We start from the raw sequence: 26,004 nt of genomic DNA on the forward strand, positions 1-26,004 counted from the left end.
AATCTCCCCTAGGTGAGAACCACTTTTCTATAGTGATAGGTCTAGTATCTGACTTATTGAAGAACAACTCACTCTCAAACTGGGAGTGAGAAAAAAAATAAATGTAGGAATATTCTTCTGTTTCCATGATTTCTGATATGGGATGCGTATCACGCTTCCCTGGCGTTGCTGTTGAGATATATATATATATTGCAGTGTCTTCTGTTTAGATTGATATGTCAATGGGATTGACCTGTAGTTTTAAGACTATGGTGCATATCAGAATTGCCTTTGGAGAGAGGAAGAAAAAATACTGATGCATTTTCAAATAAGAATCTCATAGCAATAATATCAAAAGTAGATACTTCTAATTTCAGATGTTTCAGTTTTAAGTTGCTTCTGTCACAGAAAACTTTTAAGGGCTATGACGGTGATCCTCAAACATGATGTACTGGAATCAGAATTCAGAGGCTCAGGTTTATGGAAGTAAGGTATGGCCTGGCCTCGGTAATTTTGTCATTTCCTCCCATGATTCCAACAATGTTTGAGCACATCTGAGCTACACACAGAGAAGCAGCAACAATTATTTGTTTAACTATGGTGAGTGATACTCCCAAGTCACATAAGATGCTACTGTGCTACTGAAAAATACAGTATAAGTGTATGTAAACATTTGCAAAAAGTCCTATGTAATTAGAGGAGTTTGTTGTCAATTTTGGTCTAGTTGATAGGTAGGAACTAGTATCTCATTGTAGTTTTAATTTGCATTTCTCCCATTATAAGCAAATGTGAGCATCTTTTCATATGTTTGAAGGTCAGTTGCATATCTTCCTGTGTGAATTGTGTGTTTATATATTTTGTCCACTTTTCCAATTTTTAAGAGTTTTATAGATAGTAGAGATATTAGCCCCTTATTCCTCTTTAAGTGGAGAACACTGCAAAGACTCTTCTAGGACCTGCATAGGAAAAGATAAAATGTATCTAGAATAGCAAATACTGCGGTGTGGAGGACTATAGCAGTGATTCGCTAATGTGGGATTTGCCTTGGAAAGCACGAATAATGGTTTAGATAATATGTGGATATAATGCTAAATTACTTCAAAATTTTCACTAACTCATCCTTCTCATTTCATCAAAAAGAGTCAGATTTATAGTATTTAATAATCTTATGTTCTTGGAACAAGTAAGAGGCCTCATGCTGAGAGTGGTATGCAGAAAATAACATCTAACTGTAATTTAGTAACATTATTTTATTGCATTTATTGTCCTGTTACCTTCAGTTTATTGTAAGATTTTCTGTTTATGGAGGAGGAATATACTATTACCAAAACCCCATTTTATGCCAGTAAAATGGTATCAAGTTGAAAAAAAACAATAAATAGTAAATAGGTGATGGCTGGACATGGCCAAATTGTGTAGGTTGCTCAAAAAAAACTTAAATTGTGGTCTTAGATTTACTTTTTATAAGTATGGAGTGAATTGCTATAAGCATTTTTAACTTTGCTTCTGTTTTTTTTGTTAAGTAGTGTTGTTGGAGATATTCTGGCTCACATGAGATGGTGGTACATCAAAATGACATGGTCTTTCAGTGCTTAGTTCAGTTATATCTCAACATGTTTTCTATTTCAAGAGAAGGAGGAGGAGAATGAAGAGGAGGTGAGGAGGGGGAGAGGAAGAAGTCGTACACTTTTATAGCAATAGGTTTGGTATATGGTTGACAGGTGGATAACCTAGCAAACATTTATGATAACAGTGGGTGACAAGTCAAATCTCTGATTCCCAGTAACTGGTTGTAGGATTCTCACTTCAGTAGCCCTTCACATCATCCTTGTGAGGGGTTCCTGACTCCTTTGTGTTTTGAAGAACCGCACTTCTTGAAAAGTATGACTTACTAATCATTTTATATTAACTCTCCCAACTGATCCTAATTTTTTAAAAAACTCTTTTTTACAAATTTACAATTGAGATCACATAATATTAAAGAAAATATGTATAATCCCACACCGCCAATAGTTATCCTATAGCATTTTGCATTACTTGCTTGCATTTATTTTTTTTACATCTTTATTGGAATATAATTGCTTTACAATGGTGTGTTGGTTTCTGCTTTATAACAAAGTGAATCAGTTATACATATACATATGTTCCCATATCTCTTCCCTCTTGCGTCTCCCTCCCTCCCACCCTCCCTATCCCACCCCTCTAGGTGGTAACAGAGCACCGAGCTGATCTCCCTGTGCTATGCGGCTGCTTCCCACTAGCTATCTACCTTACGTTTGGTAGTGTATATATGTCCATGCCTCTCTCTCGTTTTGTCACAGCTCACCCTTCCCCCTCCCTGTTTCCTCAAGTCCATTCTCTAGTAGGTCTGTGTCTTTATTCTTGTCTTACCCCTGTGTTCTTCATGACATTTTTTTTCTTAAATTCCATATATATGTGTTAGCATATGGTATTTGTCTTTCTCTTTCTGACTTACTTCACTCTGTATGACAGACTCTAGGTCCATCCACCTCATTACAAATAGCTCAATTTCATTTCTTTTTATGGCTGAGTAATATTCCATTGTATATATGTGCCACATCTTCTTTATCCATTCATCCGATGATGGATACTTAGGTGGTTTCCATCTCCTGGCTATTGTAAATAGAGCTGCAATGAACATTTTGGTACATGACTCTTTTTGAATTATGGTTTTCTCAGGATATATGCCCAGTAGTGGGATTGCTGGGTCATATGGGAGTTCTATTTGTAGTTTTTTAAGGAACCTCCATACTTTTCTCCATAGTGGCTGTACCAATTTACATTCCCACCAGCAGTGCAAGAGTGTTCCCTTTTCTCCACACCCTCTCCAGCATTTATTGTTTCTAATGATGGCCATTCTGACTGGTGTGAGATGATATCTCATTGTAGTTTTGATTTGCATTTCTCTAATGATTACTGATGTTGAGCATTCTTTCATGTGTTTGTTGGCAGTCTGTATATCTTCTTTGGAGAAATGTCTATTTAGGTCTTCTGCCCATTTTTGGATTGGGTTGTTTGTTTTTGTTATTGAGCTGCATGGGCTGCTTGTAAATTATGGAGCTTAATCCTTTGTTGCTTCATTTGCAAATATTTTCTCCCATTCTGAGGGTTGTCTTTTGGTCTTGTTTATGGTTTCCTTTACTGTGCAATAGCTTTTAAGTTTCATTAGGTCCTATTTGTTTATTTTTGTTTTTATTTCCATTTCTCTGGGAGTTGGGTCAGAAAGGATCTTGCTGTGATTTATGTCATAGAGTGTTCTGCCTATGTTTTCCTCTAAGAGTTTGATAGTTTCTGGCCTTACATTTAGATCTTTAATCCATTTTGAGCTTATTTTTGTGTATGGTGTTAGGGAGTGATCTAATCTCATATTTTTACATGTACCTGTCCAGTTTTCCCAGCACCACTTATTGAAGAGTCTGTCCTTTCTCCACTATACATTCCTGCCTCCTTTATCAAAGGTAAGGTGACCATATGAGTGTGGGTTTATCTCTGGGCTTTCTATCCTGTTCCACTGTTCTATCTGTTTTTGTGCCAGTACCATACTGCATGATTACTGTAGCTTTGTAGTATAGTCTGAAGTCAGGGAGCCTGACTCCTCCAGCTCTGTTTTCATTCTCAAGATTGCTTTGGCTATTCAGGGTCTTTTGTGTTTCCATACAAATTGTGAAATTTTTTGTTCTAGTTCTGTGAAAAATGCCAGTGGTAGTTTGATAGGGATTCCACTGAATCTCTAGACTGCTTTGGGTAGTAGAGTCATTTTCACAATGTTGATTCTTCCAATCCAAGAACATGGTATATCTCTCCATATATTTGTATCATCTTTAATTTTTTTCATCAGTGTCTTATAATTTTCTGCATACAGGTCTTTTGTCTCCTTAGGTAGGTTTATTCCTAGATATTTTATTCTTTTTGTTGCAATGGTAAATGGGAGTGTTTTCTTGATTTCACTTTCAGATTTTTCATCATTAGTGTATAGAAATGCCAGAGATTTTTGTGCATTAATTTTGTATCCTGCTACTTTACCAAATTCATTGATTAGCTCTAGTAGTTTTCTGGTAGCATCTTTAGGATTTTCTAGGTATAGTATCATGTTGTCTGCAAACAGTGGTAGCTTTACTTCTTCTTTTCTAATTTGGATTCCTTTTATTTCCTTTTCTTCTCTGATTGCTGTGGCTAAAACTTCCAAAACTATGTTGAATAAGAGTGGTGAGAGTGGGCAACCTTGTCTTGTTCCCGATCTTAGTGGAAATGCTTTCAGTTTTTCACCATTGAGGACGATGTTGGCTGTGGGCTTGTCATATATAGCCTTTATTACGTTGAGGAAAGTTCCCAATATGCCTACTTCCTGGAGGGTTTTTATCATAAATGGGTGTTGAATTTTGTCGAAAGATTTCTCTGCATCTATTGAGATGACCATATGGTTTTTCTCCTTCAATTTGTTAATATGGTGTATCACATTGATTGATTTGTGTATATTGAAGAATCCTTGCATTCCTGGCATAAACCCCACTTGATCATGGTGTATGATCCTTTTAATGTGTTGTTGGAATCTGTTTGCTAGTATTTTGTTGAGGATTTTTGCATCTATGTTCATCAGTGATATTGGCCTGTAGTTTTCGTTCCTTCTGACATCCTTGTCTGGTTTTGGTATCAGGGTGCTGGTGGCCTCGTAGAATGAGTTTGGGCGTGTTCCTTCCTCTGCTATATTTTGGAAGCGTTTGAGAAGGATAGGTGTTAGCTCTTCTCTAAATGTTTGATAGAATTCGCCTGTGAAGCCATCTGGTCCTGGGCTTTTGTTTGTTAGATGATTTTTAATCACAGTTTCAATTTCAGTGCTTGTGATTGGTCTGTTTATGTTTTCTATTTCTTCCTGATTCAGTCTTGGCAGGTTCTGCATTTCTAAGAATTTGTCCATTTCTTCCAGGTTATCCATTTTATTGGCATAGAGTTGCTTGTAGTAATCTCTCATGATCTTTTGTATTTCTGCAGTGTCAGTTGTTACCTCTCCATTTTCATTTCTGATTCTATTGATTTGAGTCTTCTCCCTATTTTTCTTGATGAGTCTGGCTAGTGGTTTATCTATTTTGTTTATCTTCTCAAAGAACCAGCTTTTATTTTTATTTATCTTTGCTATTGTTTCCTTCATTTCTTTTTCATTTATTTCTGATCAGATTTTTATGGTTTCTTTCCTTCTGCTAACTTTGGGGATTTTTTGTTCTGCTTTCTCTAATTGCTTTAGGTGCAAGGTTAGGTTGTTTATTCGAGATGTTTCCTGTTTCTTAAGGTAGGATTGTATTGCTATAAACTTCCCTCTTAGAACTGCTTTTGCTGCATCCCATAGGTTTTGGGTCGTCGTGTCTCCATTGTCATTTGTTTCTAGGTATTTTTTGATTTCCTCATTGAATTCTTCAGTGATCACTTCATTATTAAGTAGTATATTGTTTAGCCTCCATGTGTTTGTAGTTTTTGCAGATCTTTTCCTGTAATTGATATCTAGTCTCATAGCGTTGTGGTCAGAAAAGATACTTGATACAGTTTCAATTTTCATAAATTTACCAAGGCTTGATTTGTGACCCAAGGTATGATCTTTCCTGGAGAATGTTCCATGAGCACTTGAGAAAAATGTGTATTCTGTTGTTTTTGGATGGAATGTCCTATAAATATCAATTAAGTCCATATAGTTTAATGTATCATTTAAAGCTTGCATTTCCTTATTTATTTTCATTTGGATGATCTGTCCATTGGTGAAAGTGGGGTGTTAAAGTCCTCTACTATGAATGTGTTACTGTCGATTTCCCCTTTTATGGCTGTTAGTGTTTGCCTTATGTATTGAGGTGCTCCTGTGTTGGGTGCATAAATATTTACAATTGTTGTATCTTCTTCTTGGATCCATCCCTTGATCATTATGTAGTGTACTTCTTTGTCTTTTCTAATAGTTTTTATTTTAAAGTCTATTTTGTCTGATATGAGAATTGCTACTCCAGCTTTCTCTTGGTTTCCATTTGCATGGAATATCTTTTTCCATCCCCTCACTTTCAGTCTGTCTGTGTCCCTAGGTCTGAAGTTGGTCTTTTGTAGACAGCATATATATGGGTCTTGTTTCTGTATCCATTCAGCCAGTCTGTGTCTTTTGGTGGGAGCATCTAATCCATTTACATTTAAGGTAATTATCAATATGTATGTTCCTATTCCCGTTTTCTTAATTGTTTTGGTTTTGTTATTGTAGATCTTTTCCTTCTCTTGTGTTTCTTGCCTAGAGAAGTTCCTTTAGCATTTGTTGTAAAGCTCGTTTGGTGATGCTGAACTCTCTTAGCTTTTGCTTGTCTGTAAATGTTTTAATTTCTCTATCAAATCTGAATGAGATCCTTGCTGGGTAGAGTAATCTTGGTTGCAGGTTTTTCTCCTTCATCACTTTAAATATGTCCTGCCAGTCCCTTCTGGCTTGCAGAGTTTCTGCTGAAAGATCATCTGTTAACCTTATGGGGATTCCCTTGTGTGTTATTTGTTGTTTTTCCCTTGCTGCTTTTAATATGTTTTCTTTGTATTTCATTTTTGACAGTTTGATTAATATGTGTCTTGGCATTTTTCTCCTTGGATGTTTCCTGTGTGGGACTCTCTGTGCTTCCTGGACTTGATTAACTATTTCCTTTCCCATATTAGGGAAGTTTTCAACTATCATCTCTTCAAATATTTTCTCAGTCCCTTTCTTTTCCTCTTCTTCTTCTGGAACCCCTATAATTCGAATGTTGGTGCATTTAATGTTGTTTCAGAGGTGTCTGAGACTGTCCTCAGTTCTTTTCATTCTTTTTTCTTAATTCTGCTCTGCAGTAGTTATTTCCACTATTTTATATTACAGGTCACTTATCCATTCTTCTGCTTCACTTATTTTGCTATTGATCCCTTCTAGAGTATTTTTAATTTTATTTATTGTGTTGTTCATCATTGCTTGTTTCATCTTTAGTCCTTCTAGGTCCTTGTTAAATGTTTCTTGCACTTTGTCTATTCTATTTCCAAGATTTTGGATCATCTTTACTATCATTATTCTGAATTCTTTTTCAGGTAGACTGCCTATTTCCTCTTCATTTGTTAGGTCTGGTGGGTTTTTATCTTGCTCCTTCATCTGCTGTGTGTTTCTCTGTCTTCTCATTTTGCTTATCTTACTGTGTTTGGGGTCTCCTTTTTGCAGGCTGCAGGTTCGTAGTTCCCATTTTTGTTGTCCGTCCCCAGTAGCTAAAGTTGGTTCAGTGGGTTGTGTAGGCTTCCTGGTGGAGGGGACTAGTGCCTGTGTTCTAGTGGATGAGGCTGGATCTTGTCTTTCTGGTGGGCAGGTCCACATCTCGTGGTGTGTTTTGGGGTGTGTGTGGACTTATTATGATTTTAGGCAGCCTCTCTGCTAATGGGTGATGTTGTGTTCCTGTCTTACTAGTTGTTTGGCATAGGGTGTCCAACACTGTAGCTTGCTGGTCGTTGAGTGAAGCTGGGTCCTTGTGTTGAGATGGAGATCTCTGGGAGATTTTCGCTGTTTGATATTATGTGGAGCTGGGAGGTGTCTTGTAGACCAGTGTCGTGAAGTTGGATTTCCCACCTCAGAGGCACAGCACTGACTCATTGCTGCAGCACCAAGAGCCTTTCATCCACACGGCTCAGAATAAAAGGGAGGAAAAGTAAAAAGAGAGAGAGAGAGAGAGAAAGCGAGAGAGAGAGAGAGAAAGAAAGAGGATAAAATAAAATAAAGTAAGATAAAATAAAATAAAGTTATTAAAATAAAAAATAATTATTAAGAAAAAAAATTTTTTAAAAGGAAAAAAAAACCGGACAGATAGAAGCCTAGGACAAATGGTGAAAGCAAAGCTATACAGACAAAATCTCACACAGAAACATACACACTCACAAAAAGAGGAAAAGGGGAAAAAATAATAAATCTTGCTCTCAAAGTCCACCTCCTTAATTTGGGATGATTCGTTGTCTATTCAGGTATTCCACAGATGCAGGTACATCAAGTTGATTGTGGAGCTTTTATCCGCTGCTTCTGAGGGTGCTGGGAGAGATTTCCCTTTCTCTTCTTTGTTCTCACAGCTCCCAGGGGCTCAGCTTTGGATTTGCCCCCGCCTCTTTGTGTAGGTCGCCGGAGGGCGTCTGTTCTTCGATCAGAGAGGACGGGGTTAAAGGAACAGCTGATTCGGGGCCTCTGGTTCACTCAGGCTGGGGGGAGGGAGGGGTGCGGATGCGGGGTGAGCCTGTGGCGGCAGAGGCCAGCGGGACATTGCACCAGCCTCAGGCGCGCCTTGTGTTCTCTCGGGGAAGTTGTCCCTGGATCCCGGGATCCTGGCAGTGGCGGGCTGCACAGGGTCCCTGGAAGGGAGGTGTGGAGAGTGACCTGTGCTCGCACACAGGCTTCTTGGTGGCAGCAGCAGCAGCCTTAGCGTCTCATGCCGGTCTCTGGGGTCCGCGCTTTTAGCCGCGGCTCGCGCCCTTCTCTAGAGCTCCTTTAAGCAGCGCTCTTAATCCCCTCTCCTCGCGCACCAGGAAACAAAGAGGGAAGAAAAAGTCTCTTGCCTCTTCGGCAGGTCCAGACTTTTCTCCGACTCCCTCCTGGCCAGCTGTGTCGCACTAGCCCCCTTCAGGCTGTGTTCACGCAGCCAACCCCAGTCCTCTCCCTGCTGGCGGGTGAGCAGACAAGCCTCTCCGACTGGTGAGTGCTGGTCGGCACCGATCCTCTGTGCGGGAATCTCTCTTCTTTGCCCTCCGCACCCCTGTGGCTGTGCTCTCCTCCGTGGCACCGAAGCTTCCCCCCCTCCGCCACCCGCAGTCTCCGCCTGTGAAGGGGCTTCCTAGTGTGTGGAAACGTTTCCTCCTTCACAGCTCCCTCCCACTGGTGAAGGTCCTGTCCCTATTCTTTTGTCTCTGTTTTTTATTTTTTCTTTTGCCCTACCCAGGTACGTGGGGAATTTTTTGCCTTTTGGGAGGTCTGAGGTCTTCTGCCAGCATTCAGTAGGTGTTCTGTAGGAGCTGTTCCATGTGTAGATGTATTTCTGGTGTATCTCTGGCTTATAATAGCGGCGAGTATATGTTAAATCAATAATCAGCCCAAGTTCTTCATTCTGTTCTTGGAGTTTGTTAAAAAAAAAAGATCAAAGGGGGAAAAACATTCTTCTGGAGCAAGATTCTTTTCAAAACTCTGCAGATGAGGTAGCCAGTCCTGTTTAAACCATGGGTACAGTGGCCACCAATAAGTCTGTCTCTGGCTTATAATAGCGGCGAGTATGTGTGAAGTCAATAATCAGCCCAAGTTCTTCATTCTGTTCTTGGAGTTTGTTAAAAAAGATCCAAGGGGGAAAAACATTCTTCTGGAGCAAGATTCTTTTCAAAACTCTTTTTTAAAGGAACTTTGAAAGCAATGAAAGGAGTCCCAGGCATCCGCCTGGGAGATAGTCTTTCCACCTTTCCGGGGTGTGCTTTCCGCCCTTCCTCTTGGCCGATGAAAGTCCGGAAAAGCCGCGACCCTAACCCCAGCGCCCACGGGCATGATGCCACTGGCTCATGTGACCCACAAGATGCCGCCCACCCAAAGCCAAGAGTGCCACAGTCGCCAACCCGGCGGCCCTGGTGCCAGCACAAGGCCCCGAACCACAGGCGCCTAGGCACAAGCCCACGCAGCTCGCGGACCTCCTTCTACTGCCTGCTTGCATTTTTTAAAGAAAATTTTTGACATAAAGGTAAATTCCTTTTAACAACCCCCTTGTTCCCTTTCCAACATCCTCCACAGGGGCAACATTTTAAAATAATTTTACAACATTAAAATATGCTCTCATACTTTTAAAACATCCCGTTTGTAATAACTGTAAATCATTTATCTAACCATAAATAGTATTTTTTATAGATGTTTGCATCAAACCATATGCAATAGTTTATATCTTGGATTTTTCATTCAGCATTTTTTGGATGTATACTCATAGTGAGTATATAGAAGAATATATGTATACAATATGTTTAAATAGTATATATTCTATAATATATATAAATTCATAAAAAAATATATATATATATACACACACACATACATATTCTATTTTTTACTTAAGTAAACTAATTCTCTGTAAGGAGGTTTATCCAAGACTAATCAGCTATAAAAAGTGAAGCTAGGATTTAAATCCAAATCTGTCTGATCCCTAAGACTGGAATGCCTTACAGCAACACCACAGTCCATTTATTTTCCCTTGTCACCTAAAGTTGTATATTCAAAGAGACAATAATGTAGACACATGCTAGGAATTTTTAACGGAACTGTATCTATCCAGAGTATATCATATCTCTTCTACTTTGAGAGCTGGAGAGTAAATGAGGGCAAGATGAAATCAAGAAAACATGTAAAAGATGAGTTCATATGTGAAAGGATATATAAGTGGCCAGGAAGGTTTGACATTCTCTCAAAGAATAATAAGTACTTTTACACATTTTTAAAAAGTAGAATTATTTCCAAACTACCAAGTGCTAGATACCATACTATGTGCTTGGTAAATATTATTGCTAAATATCACAGCAACCCCAAGAGAGAAATATAGTTGCTTGCCATTCTGCAGATGAGAGACTAGAGCTAAGATCCAAATAAGTCATCTACAACCACATGCTGAATATGTGGAGAAAATTAGGATTGTAACCCTGTACCTTCCCAAACTCCTGTTGTACACCTTACACAGTACTCAGAAGCAAGGGTCTAGAATCTGGGTTTCTAAATCAGACCTTTGGCACTTTTCCTACTTCATGGCCTATGACAGATAAAACTAGACTAGTAGTGTTGATGCAGTAAAGGCTGCTTTATTGAGATAAAATCATCCATCTTTCCCCAAATCACTTAAATCAAACTTTTTGTCCCCTGTTTTTGCTAATAAAGGAAGAATTAAAGTTTTTACTTTAAAATCAAAACATCACTGTCCACAGTCTACCAGGTTTTTTTGTTGGGCAAATCTTATGTATTTCATTTTTAACCTGCAAATCATGATGTTGAACTAGCATTTATTGGGTTTTAACCTCAAAATAAGGAGAGAAAAAACAGTTCCAAGTGCAAAGCTATTTAATAAATGGTTTTGGAATTGAATTGCCTGGAATAAAGTTAAACCCTAGGTAGCTGTCACATTTTTATTTACGTTGTTAAAAAAAAAAGTTCCATATAAACACCTGAATAATCTCAAACTACAGGCTTCAATAAAATATCCTGGGAATAAAAGCCAATTACTGCACTGAAATAGTCAGGTGTTTTGTGTTTAGTCCTTCACTTTCCTGTGACTTTTGAACGTAAGAGGTGACTGATGATCTTCCATTAGGAATGGGTGATGTGCAAATCTCATGAAGTCCCTTGTGGATACCTGGGGATTCTCTGAAGGCTGCTGTCTAATGACCTGGAAAATTAGAAAGGGAAGGATGTGCCAACGTCTTGAGACTGAAAGAGCTGCAGGCCAAGAAAGCAGAGAAACTGAAGCTCTGATGGATCAGTTGAGAAGACCTGGACTGGCATCTTGGGGTCATTTCCTAGACGTTCAAACGTTTTGAAAAGAATTTTGAAAAGAATTTTAGAAATAAAAAATAAAAGAGCCCTTTTGGCTTTCTTCTTTCATAATATTACATTCAATTTTAGCTCTGAAAAACTTCAAAACAGCAACAAAGACCAAAAATAGAGGTGTTAAAAATGAGGGAAATCAGAGATTAGAAACAGTCACCAGAAAATCCCACTCTGTCTAGCAAATCCCCAGGTCCATGAGTCACAGCCCAAGGTATGTGCTCATTACACAATTTAGTGTCCCTAACTGGAAAAATGTACCTGGTTCTTCTCTATAAATGCATGTACTTCTTTAGTAGTCATTAACTGGCATTTGTCTGTCTTTAGCACTGTGCCAGATCCTATGGTGGTCAGAGATGGTGGTTAGATACACACAGATACAAATATACATAATGCATGGCTGAGAGAGTAAATGAGATTTAAGGAATAGTTTGCTTTACAGGTTCTCAAAATATAGAGCTAAAGTCTAAAATTCAACCAGAAGGAAACTGACGGACCTGGTTTCCCATCCAGAGACTGGCAAAGCTGAGACATATAAAGACAGCTAGGAACAGGATGAACAGCAGAGGTTACCAAATCAACTATGTGGCAGGAGTGACCATAGTTCCTTGTGATCTGCTCTACAGAAAACCCCAGAAGCTTATGCCACTGAAGGAACCAACAGCCAGCACAGCTACCATGGACCTCCTACAGATTTTACCTGTTTCACTCTACAGTTCTTTGCATCTGAAGATGCCAGACATCTTTAGAAATGAAAGAGAAGACGTTACAACAGTTACCACAGAAATACAAAGGAGTATATGAGACTACTATGAACAGTTATACACTAACAAATTGAAAAACGTAGAAGAAATGGAAAGATTCCTAGAAACACACAACCTGCCAGGTGTGGAGGAAGGAATAAAATAAAATCTGAGCAGACAAGTAACAAGTAGAAAGATTGAATCAGTAATCAGAAACCTCCTAACAAAGAAAAGTCCAGGACCAGACGGTATCACAGGTGAATTATACCAAATATTTAAAGAAAAACTGAACCCAAGCCTTCCCAAACTCTTCCAAAAAATAGAACACTCCTAAACTCATTTTATAGGTCAGGATTACCCTGATACTAAAGCCGGATAAGGACGCTACAAGAAAAGAAAAATATAGATCAATAGCCCTGAAGCACATACATGCAAAAAATCTTAATAAAACAATAGAGAACCAAATTCAAAAGCACATTAAAAGAATCATACACTATGATCAAGTGGGATTCATCCTTGGGAAGCAAGGATAGTTCAACATATGCAAATCAATAAATGTGATGTGCCACATTAATAGAACGAAAGACAAAAATCATGTGATAATCTCAATAGATGCAGACAAAGCATATGAAAAAATACAGCATCTTTTCCTGATAGAAACTCGCAGCAACCTAGGTGTAAAAGGAATAAACCTCAACATAATAAAGAACATATATGACAGAACCACGGCTAACATCATACTCAATGGTGAAAGGTTAAAATCTTTTTCTCTAAGGTCACAAACAAGACAAGGGTCCCTTCACTCACCAGTGCTATTCAACATAGTTCTGTAAGTCTTAGTCAACTCTATTAGACAAGAAAAATAAAGTAATCCAAATCAGAAAGGAAAAAGTAAAACAAGTACACAGTAACTATTTGCTGATTAAGAAAAATACCAAACTAGTTAAGTTTTTTAAAATGGAGATTTCTTTTTATGTGTCTAATATATTTTAGAATAACAGACATTGGAAATGTTTATTCTAACAACTGCAAAAACATCTCTCATATTTTCTAAGATGTAGGAAGTGTTGCCTAAAATGGTCTTTTCTCAATTTAATACTCCATCCGCAGCCCAACCACCCAAGAAAATAAATAAAAGTCTGAATATAAAGAACACATTAAGACAATATGATATTATATCTGGCTGCCAGGTTTATTAATGCTAAATTGAAATCAACTACCAGGCATAATATGAGAATGAAATTCACATGAAGAAATGTGTTGACTGATAGTTGAAAGAAAACAGAAACCATAATCAAGCCTTTATTCTTTCCTCATCTACACCTAAGTCTATGCAGCTCAGGCTTTGGCTTCCTTACAGTGTCTTAATTCACAGTCTGACATAATTTATCATACGCTTTCAAGAAAATATCTTTTTATTCTGTGCTTTGCCAGAGCTTCCTGGGGGCTGAGAACAGGAGTGTAGCTGAAGGACACTGATGGTTTGGGAAACTATCCTGTCACTCACGCCTGTCTCCTCTGCACAAGTCATCTGCCACTGCTCCTGGGCTCCGGCTCTCCATGGGAAAGATAATGTCACTTTATGAGCCTTGCAATGGCAGCTTAGACAACAGCCTCTCATCACTCTTTACCAGCAAAACTCAATTTCTTTTACACTTAGATTTTTAAACATCTGGAGAAAAATCTTATGATAGAAGTTGCTGTTCATTTTCCGTATGTGGCTTTCTTCCTGTGAATTCATGCTTTGTTGATAACTATCCTTTTCTGCCACTCTTGTGGCATAAAATATTGAGAACTGGGGCATCCACAACCTGATGCTATGCTCTCCAGCTCTGGGAGGCTTGAGGTGGGGAAGGAGCAGTGTTTTACTGCCATGCCCATTTCCACAGGTTGTAGGTGGTAGAGGAATTTTCCTACCACTGAACAGGTCTGCAGAGACCTTCACCAGGCTGACTTCTTCAATTCTTGCCTCTAAGTCTCAGACTAGAAAATTCTACGGTGTTGAAAATAATTTGAATCAGATGTCATAGACCATGACAGGTAAAGAACGTGGGCTCTGGGATTCATATGGCCTAGGTTCAAATCCTGGGTTCACCATGTATTAGTCGTGCACCTGAGCAAATGGCCTAACCTCTCTGTGCCTCAGTTCGTTCTTCTGCAAAATGGGGAATAATAATACTTGTCTCACAGGATTCTTAAAAGAAATAATGAGATAGTAGCTCTAAAGAGTTTAGAATAATGACATCATCTTTAGTCTCCAATCTTTAGTAATAGAGAGGTATTTTTCTTTTTATTGATATCAGATAAAATATATGCAGAAAACCACATACATAATAAAAGGATAGTTTGATGTTCTTAAGAACTGAATCGCAATCCTACCTTTAACCCTAACGATCACATATCCAGCCTTTAATATGGGATGTGGGCAGATTTTCTCTTGGTTAGAAGAGAGGGGAGAGACGCGGGGTATTTGGATAGTGTAAGTAAGCACACAACACAATGAGTTTTAAATGTGATTAATGTTTCAATGAAATTTTTACCATAATTACTTCAAAACAATATTTGATACAACCAGTGTTTATTTTACGAATTGATTTGTATTGTTTTCATCCAGAAAGGATTTATGATGGCTACAGTGCAACAATTGTTTCCATACCGAAGTATGCCTGCATTTTTTGTTTTTAAAATTTTGAGTGTAGGGTTTTAAAATTATAAAGCATTCCTCCCAGTAACTGTGAATACAATATATCCACCAATGAATGTAGTAAATAGATTCCCCTTTTTGCTTTGAATCATCTCTTTTTAAGTCCTCCTCATTTCTCATCCCCCTAAATCTTGTTTATTCCCAATAAATACATTTTTTTCTAGTAATGCAAACAAATACAATTAGGTGATACAAACTAATGAGACTATCACATATGGCTAAAACATCTACTTCTGCTGAAGAAATCAAGGCTTGGATATTTTCAGAGTGCATTTTATTGAAGAATGTCTCCAGACTCTTCTGAAAAAGCAGCTCTTTGCATCAGTGGTCCTTACCCTTATTTCTGTGTCTTAGTTTTCTTACTGTCATTTGTAGAGTTGACATCTGGAAAATGAGGAAACACAAGGAGTAGATGGAAGTGGGCCTATGTTGTAGGAAGTCATGAAACTTCGAGTCCAGAAGCCTAGATTTTGTCTGACACCTCAGTAATACCAGCTAACATTTGTTGAGGGCACATTTGGGGCCAGGTATGCCCTATGTATTCACCACCTCATTTAGCTGAAGCAGTTTGACTCCAAAGTAATCCCTCAGGGAACATGAGGTTGAATGAATCACTTAACTGTCCTGATTTTTTATGTAATGAAATCAGGTCAAGCAACGTCTGTCAAGTGATTATTCTAATGATTAAAAGACATAATGTATATAAAACTTTTTTAAAAGCTACCATGACCGTTGTTAACACTAAGTATTTCTTTTGTGCCAGGCATAATGTTGTTCCCCTTCTTCTCATTTAACCCTTCCAAAAATCCAGTGAGGCAATTATTCTGATTCTGTTACGAAATAGTAGAAATAATACTATTTCACAGATGAGGAACAGTATTGCAAGAAGAGTGAGTGACCTGCCCATGGCTTAGGGCTAGTATGACAGTGGAGCAAGCCTGGAGACTCAGATCTGTCTGGCTTGATCCAAACTCTTAACCGTTACTGTTACTGGTCTCTTAAAGTAGACAACACTCTAGAAAAGTTAGTTGTATATACAGCCAGTTTTTGGAGGGTATGCCTTACTAGATTTAATGAGGTTCCAGGGTTCAGAAGGAAATAGAACCTATCTTCTCAAATATTTTAAGTGTGTAGTATGTGCCAGACAGTTTGTATTATGGCACCAAAAATATCTCATTCCCTCCATCTAATAAGGAAGATGGGCCTATGGAGAGGATTCAGAAAGAGTCTCCCCAGAATGAGCCATTTTGGCATGTGGATTATTTTGAGCTAAAGACAATCAAAGTCAAAAAAGACCTGGGCATAGCTTTTTATCTCACTCTTAACTGCCTAAAAGAATTTAGATAAGAAGCCTGTACCAGGAAGAGAATTACCAAAGGTAACTTTTTTTACACCAGAGAGTCTTTTTCTGCATGGCATGGCAAACCTGTGTTTACCAAACATTTCCTCTTCCCATCTCCCTGTGAACTGTCTTCCTCTCCTTTGAAATCTTAGACCCCCTACTCCCCTCTTCTTAGCTCAGGATTGCATATGAGCTTCAGCTGCCTGACTCTCTGTGGGCCTCATATTCCTTTGGAGCCCCTCTACATACATAATTAAATCTGTTTTTTCCCTCCTGTTAATCTATGTCAATTGAATTCTTAGACCAGCCAGAAGAACCTAAAAGGGTAAAGAAAAACTTTTTTCCTCCACAACACTATAAAAAAAAAATGATGCAGTCAGCTAAGTGCACACACACACACTTCTTTATATTATGTATTCATATTATATATAATTATTTTTGTAATTACATATATATATTCTGTTTTTGAGAATTAGTGTTAGTTACATGTATCAGCCATATGTCTCTGCATAGCAGTTACCCCCAAATTTGGCAGCTTAGAACAACACACATTTAGCACGCACAGTCTTTCTGGTTCAGGAATCCAGGTGTAGCTTAACTGGGTCCTCTGGCTCAAGGTGTCTCACAAGGCTACAATCAAGATGCCAAGCAGGACTGTGATCCTCTTTAAGCTCAGCTGAAGTGGATCTGTTTTTAGGTTCACTCACATAGCTGGTGGCAGATTCAGTTCCTAGCAGACTCTTGGCCCTAAGTTTCTTACCACATGGGACTCTCCATGGGGCAGCTCACAGCACGGCAGCTGGACTTCATAAAAGGGAGCCGATGAGGGCGCTAGAGAGGGTGAGCAAATCAAGTGACAGTTTTTTGTATCCTAATCTCAAAAGTAACATCTTGTCACTATTTTTTTTTTTTCTGTTTTTTGGCCGTGCCATGGGGCTTGCAAGATCTTAGTTCCCTGACCAGGGATCAGACCCGTGCCCCCTGCAGTGGAAGCACCGTGTCTTAACCACTAGAACACCAGGGAAGTCCCTGTCACTCTTTTTTAATTGAGAACGTGATTGACATAGGACATAGTGTAAATTTAGGGGTTTTAACATATTGATTTGATACATTAATATTGCAATATGAGTGTCATTGTAGTGTTAACTAACTGTACATGCTTGCAGCTAGTAAATAAATAAGTATTGAGTATCCAACACACAGTAGAAGTATTAAAAACATCTTGTCACTTCTGCTGTATTCTCTTCATTAGGAGTCAATCACTAGATGCAGCCCATACTCAAGCAGCAGCATGAATACCTGGAGTTGGGGATCACATCCTACACAGCAACCTCCCACAAAGAGTCACTCATTTTCTCAGTGCTGGAGTTGTTGGGTGAAATGTGGGAGATGCTTCAGCTGGAGATGGGTGTTGAGCATTGCTAGTACAACTCAGCCTCCTACACCTAGAAAGGATTCAGTAAAGGACCTATGACCAAGATAAATTAAATCCTGAGTGCCTGTTGAGGTTTGCAGCATCCCAGCCCATTAACTCCTCAAATGGTTCATGTGCACAAGTATCTGGAATTCTGAGAGACGTGACAAGGGTTCCGAGCATTACCTTAGTATGAGGAGATCCACAGTATGTCATTAAATGTACTCACTCAGGTTTCTCATAGAAACTTCCAAACTTGAAAAAGAAGAAAGCATTCTTAATTCCATTTAAGTAAATGTTTGCACAATGAAGGGGTGAATGAGTGAAGGAATGAAAGAATAAAATGAAAGGACAGAGAACAAAAATTCCAAATTCACAAAATGTCCATCAAGCTTCACTGTCTCAGAGATGGAAACCTCATTATAAATTGGTTGTATGACAAATGTAAGGACTATATATATATATATATATATATATATATATATATATATATTTCTATAACATATAGTTATATATAGTTCTATAACATCATATGTCTCTATAATGACCATGGAACTAGGATCAAATTCTGTGCTGAAAACCTGGGGGATACAGCAGGGAAATATAAATTAGTAGCAGTTTCATTCTGAGGACCGTCAATTGGGGTCATGGGAATGAAGGAATGTACAAATAAATTCATATACTATTTTTTTAAATAATGCTGAATGGATTTAAGATGGAATCATTTGCATCCACAATTTAGAAATGCTTGAATAAAAGAAAAAATGAAATCCAGAATTTTAAGAACACTCACTTCAACAAGAATCTATTAGTTGAAAATGACTGACTTCCTCTCTCTCTCTTTAACCCTGTCTCTATCACGTTCCCTTCCTCCCTCCCATCCTCTCTTCTTCCATCATTCCCTCCCTCCCTTCCTCTCTAACTATAATTTCTTTAATGTTAGAATAAAGTAGAGTTGCAGGTTTGTTGGGGGTTGGAGCAGTCCCTGCCGCCTGCTTGTTCCCTTTCTCTGCTCTCTCCTCTTTGGCTAATTTCCCCACCCTCACAGTCCTAACTACTGGGTTGGATTTCTATCTATGGCGAGCTCCCTGGCCCTTACAAAGCTGAAGGATATGGCAGCCACAGAAGTCCCTGGCAGAGGGAAGGGCACTAGTCTGGCAGGCTGTGTGTGGGAATGGTGAGCCAGAGGATGCTCTCATATTGCAAAAGACACCACATCTGTTGATTACTGTGTTGTTGCAAAAAACTGATGCCTTTGATTCTTAATCCTTTAATACTTGTTTTTACAAATACACCTTTTTTTTATTGTAAACCACAGTTAGTTCTCAAACCATTATTGGGGTCCCAGACAACGCAGGGTTGACAGTATAACCAAGGAAGTAAGTAGAACTAAGGAGGGGTAGCACATTCTGAGATAGCTTTTACAGTGTGTAAGTGAAGTGTCAGATAATGTGTGTGAATTCTTTCCCTCCATGCACGAGTTTGTAGCTTCAATATCATCTACCCCTAGGCATATTCAAATAGCATAATCAGACCTCAGTTTAAGATTTAAACAATGTAATCTTCCACATGCTAAGGTTAATGCTAGACACTGTTTCTTGAGTGAAGGAATTGAGCACAGTATTTGCTGTTTTATCCACATTTGTGCAAGAAGAGAAACAAACATAGCAGACTTCAAAAATGTTTTTATTTGCCTGGTTAATAAGTTACAACTATACATTCAAATAACATGTAGACTATCAAGCATGATGCATGAAGGGGAATATTCTGTTTGAAAATTATAGGGAAAAAATACTAAGAAGGTAGCGTCTGGAACAAGGCTTATCGTTCAGAAGTTTATACAGCAACAGCTTGCAAAGGATGTTATGTGGAACATTTTCAAGATGTTCAACATACTTCATTTGGGGTGCTTTTGAAAAGCTTAAAAAATAAAATATATCATGTAACGTAATGAGAAATAACTCTAGGTGTGCTTGGACACAGATGTTGGCACTACTTCCTTGCTGTTCTTGGGTCTGCCTTGCTTTTTGTACAGATTTTGTCCTCAGGCTGGACCCCTTTGTGGTTGCAAGATGGCTACAACAATTAAAGGCATCACATCTAAACATGGCAAAGTTCATAAAATAAAGGGTCCAGTTATTATTTGTAATTATTTGTAAGATTGAAGAAAAATTTCCCAAAACTCTAGCCAACTTCCATGTACATCTCATTGGGTAGAATTGTATCACATGCCCATGGTTATCTTAGTCAAATTGGACACATGCCCAGGCCTGGGATAAATTTGACTTTTCCTGAACAAGTTCATAGGAAGATGGTGGATACCTGGACAAAATTAAGGTTAGGAAGAAGGATGGTGGGGGTAGAAATGGATATTAAATAGACACCTAACAGTGTCTACTAACAGAGCAGTTAAAAAAAATAATTCTAAGCTTAGAAAATCCTGGGTTTAATTTTATTTCATATTGTCTTCATTGTAAGAATTTTAGGATACTTTTTAATGCTTGTAGGTATTACGAATCTCCAAAGTGGGGTATGATATGTCACAATTTTCTTCCTGTTCTATTTATTTGTTTCTTTTCGTTTTGTTACATTATAACCACATGTATAATTTTGCTATTACATTGTTGTTGTAAACTCACGTAACATTAGGCTTCCACAATTTATGAAATATTACAGTAGAGCTGTAGGGTGTGGATGCTGTTCATTTTGGCCTCCCAGGATTTGAACTTTCTTCTACATATGAGAAAATCTCCAACTTCTGAGGCTTGGTAGGGGAGAATTCAGTTACAACAAGAAGAGTTGGGAATGCTACATGCCTCCTTTCCCAGACTGTCCTGCAGCAAAGTCACAGCCATAGTTTTGACATTTAAGGGGTGGCCCAAAAAAGAAAACGATGAGAAAATATCTTTCCTCCTCCTTTTCCCTTCACCTCTTCTTCCTCCTCTATCCTCTCTCTCTATCTCTATCTATCTCTGTAATCTCTCTTTCTCTCTCTCTCTCTCTCTGGTTACAACAGTTTTCTGACCAAATATGATCTGTAGTATGATCTAGGTGATTTTATGGCTGCTTAACCTTAAACATACTTCTCTGGCCTTCCTAATATTTCTCTGAGCTACCCAAAGTCTATTTAATAAGTTGCTATTCTCATTATTTCAGGCAGAGCCACCTTCTGTTGATGGCAACTGAGAACCAGGGCTAACACAAGTACTGAAGCAGAGAATATGGCCAATAAACAGTGAAGGTAACATTTTAAAATAAGAATAAAAGATATTAATAAATGTGACTACATAGGGATTAGTGACCATAGAAGTTGATGATTTATTCCAAAGAATGAGACCAGCGGGGAATAGAAATTAGTTCTGAATGGTCAAGAAAATACTCATATGTATAAAAGTGATCACGATTTCCAGTCAGTTTACGTTTTTGCACAAAACAGCTTAACCAGACATTGCCAATGAATAGCAGAATGACGGGAGAAATATTTTTAACCAAAATGTTGAAAATCACTGATAATGCTAGGTAATTTCAAATGAAGCTAAAATAATTATATAGCTCACTGGGAAAATATGATTTCATTTATAGAAATCTGTTTGGGAATGCATGAATGTTATGATTCAAGGACATTGAAATGTTTAATTTGAAAGGTTATACTCAGGAGTATCAGAATTATATTTAAATTTCCAATGCAAGTATTTTCATACTCTTTTTTTCAAGAGGTTCATTTAATTTAACCATGCAATTGTGTTTGAAAAGTTAAGAACTATTCTTCCCTTTATAGAAATTATCTTTAGCTGTCATAACACCTACTTAAATTGAACTCAGGAAGTTTTATTTTTTAAGACAAAAAATTTTTGAAGAGAACTGAAAAGCACAGTGTGCTCAGCTTCACTATTTTACCTTGTAGCTAAAAAATTTACCATGCGTGAGCCTGTATATCAGAATTAAAAACAAAAACAAAATAAGTTTGTAGAAAATGGCAAATAATTCTTAGCATGGAATCCAATCTGTCATGGTTTGGTCAATTTCTAATAGTGAAATAACACTAAATCAAATACACAATTTTCTGTCTATTTTACTAAGATTAACCATATGAAAACAAAGTTATAATGTTTTTCTAAGTGCTTTTCATTGGACAAAAATAAATTTTCTCTCCAGTTCCTTATTAGGTAAAATGAAAAATATTCATCTAAAACATGGGCTTGTGTGTGATTATCCAACCAAATAAAATTATTACTGGCAGGCAGGAGATAATGGCTTAGAGATAATAGCTATACTGAATCAGATGACTTATGCAAATCTCTTCTCACTGGTAACCATTTAAGTTCTGTTCTGATTTTTTTTTTCCTTTATAGCATTGCATTAAAAGCAGCTCATTTCTCACAGGCCAGATTTGCTTTTTATTTACAAAGCTTGAAGTCCTAATCTTAACTGATTACTTAGAAACATATATCAAGAAATTACATTATAACATCAGATTTGGACACAAAATCAAGTAAATTTCAATCAGTCTTTTTCATGTTTAATTGATTTTTATATCAACATTCATAGATTTTTAAAAAACGATTTGTTTAATGTGTGTTTGTATCTTCTTAGTTGGAAATAATTGTTCCTTCTCCCAGTACCATTTTTTTTTAACATATTTATTGGAGTATAATTGCTTTACAATGGTGTGTTAGTTTCTGCTTTATAACAAAGTGAATCAGCTATACACATACATATATCCCCATATCTCCTGCCTCTTGCATCTCCCTCCCACCCTCCCTATCCCACCCCTCTAGGTGGTCACAAAGCACCAAGCTGATCTCCCTGTGTTATGTGGCTGCTTCCCACTAGCTAGCTGTTTTACATATGGTAGTGTATATATGTCCATGCCACTCTCTCACTTCGTCCCAGTGTACCCTTCCCCATCCCCGTGTCTTCAAGTCCATTCTCTACGTCTGCGTCTTTATTCCTGTCCTGCCCCTATGTTCTTCAAAACCATTTTTAAAAAAATTTCCATATATATGTGTTAGCATACGGTATTTGTTTTTCCCAATACCATTCTTATGTCATTTTTCAGTTTCCACCTTGCATTATTCTTAACTTTGCATATCTTAATTCTCCTACTTCACTGAAGTTTACATTTTTCATTTATCATTGCAACCTCCTTCTAATGTATAATTAGCTATTGATGCAGTAAGTTGTCTGGCACATAGTAGGTGTTCAATAAATCTTTATTGGGCAAATAACTCTATAAATAATAGAATAAAGTGCCTGACTGGTTTCTGTTTCCTTTTATATCTCAAGGAAATAATCTTAGCAACAGAACTATTTTCATGGGCTTTTCTTATTGCATTAAATCTTCCTTTAAAATTGTTTCCATAATTCTAATCAAAAATATTAATGCATTTTGCTCATTTGACTTTAGCATCAGATATTGGATTCCATTTTGCTTCTCAAGTGTGGGCCTAAGGGAGAAGGGATTGACCTTTTATCTCCATATGTCTTCTCCTGAGTCTAGGATATTGTTAAAGGTTGGATTATTTGTCTCAATTTCTCCATCTCACCCCACCCTTATTGACAGTCTTTGCCACATAACTTTTCACTTTTTCCCACAAGAAAGCATACTTTCCTGTTCCGTGGTTAGCTAAGCCATATAGCTTGCTTTAGCCAAGGATATTAGTAGTCATGCTGCAAATAGGTTTTTGAAAATTGTTTGCATAGTTGGGCATATCCTCTCCTGTTTCCTCCATGAGAAGAGCATGCCCAGCTGGCCCACTGGCCAGGAGTGAGGGATTCCTGGAACAGAGCCATTGTAGCCAACTGAATTATAAATCACAGCCATGCCAGCCATGGCAGTACCCAGAAGAAACACCCCATGCACGCTGCATTCTTGTGAGCAAGAAATGTGTCAATAGTGGCACGCCGAGAAGATTTTGTAGTTGCTTGTTATGCAGTAACAATGACTCATAGAGAAATGATTGAAAAGTACTGAGTCACATTACTCCCTCCAACTGCTCCTGAGAAAATTGGTAATAAAGACAATAAGAATTAGAATTACCACTTATTAGTGCCTATCAAAAGCCAACAGTAACTAGATGCTTTGCACATTGTAATCCCATTTCATGCATGAAGACAATAGTTCTATGAAGTGCGTAATATTATCCCTATTTCATTTCCAGGAAATTAGGACTTAGAAATGGTCTACAACTTGCCAGAAATCACAAAGGTAAGAAGTGGCAATTCCAGGCTTACAAGTCAATGATTTTAGACTAAAAAATCTCTACCTTTTATTTAGTGTCTAGGTGGCAAATTTTGCCTTTAGTATTGTCAACTTTCCTTTTTGTTACTCCACTCTCCCCTTTCTATTTCCAGTTCCCATTTCTCAGCCCTGCATTTCTTATTGAGATCAGTACCTTTGTGCTCTTTAACCCTAGACTTTAAGGGCTCTGAATGTAGGGTGCCTTCCATGGTCTCCTACTTTTGGTAGCAGGGAATGAGTAGGGATAGAATGGGTGAGAAAATATTTTCATATATTTGTGGAGTGCTCATGGCCAAACAAACTAAATGAATAAAACAAAACAAAATAAGACATTGATCAGCCTATTTAAATAATGATAACTATGTAACATTTGTGTATATTAAAATACTTTTCATTTTTAAAATATAAAGATGCCAAAAAGAATTTTATGCTTATATTTTCTTTCAATTTCTTTCATTACCAAATGATAACATAGGGAATACCTATGATTCAGTGTTAGAGCGAGAACGTTTTAGGTCTTTGAAGGATATTAATTTAAGAAGAATATATTGACTGGGTTTTGCCCAATCTGCATGACTGTCCAAGATGCATTCCTAGTCAGAATGATTTAGTTTGTTCCAGTGTTGTATGTGACCCTGATGACATCTATCAAAGGAAATTGCTCATCCTCTTAGCTTTATTTTCATCGCTTCATTGACTGTGTTGAATGTCCAGTTTAGACAGAACAACTTGAAATAAGGCAGAAGAAGTGGCACCTCTATCATGATGTACAGCCAAAAAACACTCACGTTTTTTGTGCCTTTGGCACATTATGATTGTTGTTCTGCTCAAAAAATGCAGGTCACTGGCCTTTCAGCAAACTCTCTTCATCAGCATTCTGAATGCTTCCTTTCGAACAAAAAAAGAAAGGCAGTTGGCGATGTGTAAGTTTGGATTATAAACTGGCAGGTTATTTATTCAGACAATTGTAGAAGAGGAAGCAGTAGAATTTTTGATAAGAGAAAAGAGCCTGAAGGAAAAGGAAGTCATTTGAGGGTGAAAACCTGTGTGTAATAAGTGATGAGATCAGAAACTGTAAGGAAAGGGCAATGAGTACCAGACAAGTGTGTGGTCTCCACACAATAAGAAGTTCAGGTAAATACTGTGAAGTACAGGTGTGCAGTCTCTAGCTTGGGCTTATGATCTCAGTGCATATCTTAATTTCTCCAAAAGCTTTCTCTTTTAAACCAAAAGAAACATCTCCCGTATCCATTCTCCATCAGCACCTAGTATAGAAACATACACACACACACACACACACACACACACACACACCATTGTAAAATCCTTGAGTACATGGGCTCTTGACTTATATTTATCTAGTAGAGTATAAAGCAGAAGGCTGGATGGTCCCATAAGAACACTTGATTCAAGTCTGCTTCTTGCATTTACTACCTTAGTATTCATGAATTGATTATTAAAAACCTGCTGAGACTTCATTTCTTCCCCTATGTAAATAGGTATTATAATTCCCACTTCAGGCCATTGTAAGGCCTAATAAGTATGTGAAATGATGAGCAAGTGTCAGACTATCTGCTGGACTCCTAGCATACACGACTGCTTTGCACACAGAAAGTGCTCAATAAATTGATTGTGGTGTTGGTGTTGGAAAGATGGCATAATCTCTCCCTCTTCCATATCGACGCTAATTCATCAAGTAGAAATTTCACCCTTCTTATATTTTTGTAGTTCTAGGTAAGACACTCCTGGAAATGAAGCTCAAACTATCCACTCTCTCTGACATTTCCTGATGTAAGGTGATTTTTCTGCTTAGGAATTTGCTAAGAGTCTGACATCCATTAAAGTAACATTTCTCTATTGGGCGAGGTTACTGCTTTAACAGCTAATACCTACATGTGCCCTGACCTACATGCAGTTATCTCTTTAAGACTGGCAACCTATGGGCTGTACAAATTCTATTCTTAGTTCTTTCTTCCTTCCTTGTGATAAACTTCTCTGGCTATTCC

General features: G+C 37.8%; 1 long non-coding RNA gene across 1 annotated transcript in view; it reads left to right on the forward strand.

Annotated features, from left to right (window-relative positions):
* The window catches only part of LOC307193476, a 291,931-nt gene extending 267,699 nt beyond the window's left edge, over positions 1 to 24,232 (forward strand). Inside the window, exons 3-4 of the long non-coding RNA XR_013830333.1 lie at positions 20,914 to 20,998; positions 23,919 to 24,232. This is a non-coding gene — a long non-coding RNA (uncharacterized lncRNA). The remainder of the gene's footprint in view (positions 1 to 20,913; positions 20,999 to 23,918) is intronic.
* The last annotated feature ends 1,772 nt before the right edge of the window (positions 24,233 to 26,004 follow it).

Source organism: Stenella coeruleoalba (assembly GCF_951394435.1).
Source record: "Stenella coeruleoalba genome assembly, chromosome: 10".
Lineage (NCBI taxonomy): Eukaryota > Metazoa > Chordata > Mammalia > Artiodactyla > Delphinidae > Stenella > Stenella coeruleoalba.